Source organism: Labeo rohita, chromosome 12, assembly GCF_022985175.1.
Source record: "Labeo rohita strain BAU-BD-2019 chromosome 12, IGBB_LRoh.1.0, whole genome shotgun sequence".
NCBI classification, from domain to species: Eukaryota; Metazoa; Chordata; class Actinopteri; order Cypriniformes; family Cyprinidae; genus Labeo; species Labeo rohita.
Genome location: NC_066880.1, coordinates 23,986,481 through 23,988,101, shown reverse-complemented (window position 1 = coordinate 23,988,101; position 1,621 = coordinate 23,986,481). Strand labels below are relative to the sequence as shown.

Sequence of the window (1,621 nt, the reverse complement as noted above, 5' to 3'; positions counted from 1 at the left end):
GCTGTCTATGCAGAGTCAAAAAGCTCTTAAATTTCTTTAAAAATGTCTTAATTTATTTTCCGAAGATGAACAAAGGTCTAACATGTTTGGAACGACATAAGGGTGAGTAAGTAATGACAGAATTTTTATTTTTGGGTGAACTATCCCTTTAATGCACATTGCTGTACTCTAGCAAGATCACCTGTAGAAATGTGTACCTTGGATAATTTGCATACAAAATTTGTGGAAAAAGACAAGATATTTCCAACTCTGACTCTAAACCAATTCTGTAGAATAGCCTACCATTGTTAGAATCAAGTGAAGAGAAATAATGTACAGTATCCTTAAAAAGGGGAACAGGTTTGTATGTTATTAAATATGACAAACTGTGTGGCATTTAATTTACACTTTATATGTAAAGCTTCAGTTTTGTATGCTTTATAATATATTTATATTTTATGCAAATTTTATTTTGTAGATGGAAGATCCTTAAGACATACATTCAATTCAATTCAATTCAAATTTATTTGCGCTTTTCACGATACATATCGTTGCAAAGCAACTTTACACCAAATTAACGTTTTTTCAGTATATGTAGTAGTAGCTTACTAGTGTTGACTATGTCAAGTTGACGTACATATGGCAGAGATGTATGGTAAAGATCAATCAAACAGACAAAAGAACACCATATAGTCGAAAATATATTGGCAGCGGTGGGATTCGAACCCACGCCATCGAAATGACTGGAGCCTAAATCCAGCGCCTTAGACCACTCGGCCACGCTACCATAAGACTTCAGTCATAGACGGTTAGCCTTTTAAAAATGAGCCTTATAAGAAAACTAACATTAACATATATTAATAATGTCTATAAAGTTATGCTCAATTTTAGTTAATTTGCTTAAGTAACATCTCAGAATATTAGCAATTCGTAATACAAGTAGTTTGATACAAATATTCGACAGAACGAGTTAGCCTTTCGCTAATAAACACATCTCGCAAATGTCATCAAACTGAATCGTTTGAAATGTCTCAGAACAACTGTAAGCGTCACATTTGATGACGCTGACACTGGCAATAAAATGAAAACCACGAACTCGAAACTATCCACTCGGTGTGCAAGCCACATGATTCTGGATGGGCAGATCTGTCCTTTTTCACAGTGACTACGTGCAGCTAGTCCTCACCAGTGTGGATTCCTGCCCTGCCCCCGAGAACATGCGATTCTACTACGGCGAAGAGTCCTCTCATGAATATTAATGACGTAACGTACTTGCCTACTTCATTTGATTTTAGAATGTGGCCGCTTGAAGGCTTGGCTCATAAATATTAATGATCTCAACTGCTCCGTCCAGGAAACGTTAGCGCGAATACATTAATATTCATGAGGCATGCCCTCGCCTTAGTAGAATTCGTTACATTCCGGCTGAGATCGATAACAACATGAGCTCTCCCATAAAAGGCCATGTGATTGACTATGGCACATGCTCTCTATGAATAATAATTGGACGTTTTTGCCTTGTTTTCTTAATGCAAATCTATTTTGTGTGTTTAAAATATTATTTATATGTTGATTTTTACAAATTTAGATACCTATTATTTTTCTAAAATGAAATAAGCATGAATGTATTTTTGATAAAGCC

General features: G+C 35.4%; 1 non-coding gene across 1 annotated transcript; it reads right to left on the bottom strand.

Moving 5' to 3' along the window:
- Positions 1 to 684: 684 nt before the first annotated feature.
- Positions 685 to 766, bottom strand: trnal-uag (transfer RNA leucine (anticodon UAG)). Its single transcript has one exon. It is a non-coding gene; the product is annotated as a tRNA-Leu (tRNA).
- Positions 767 to 1,621: the final 855 nt, after the last annotated feature.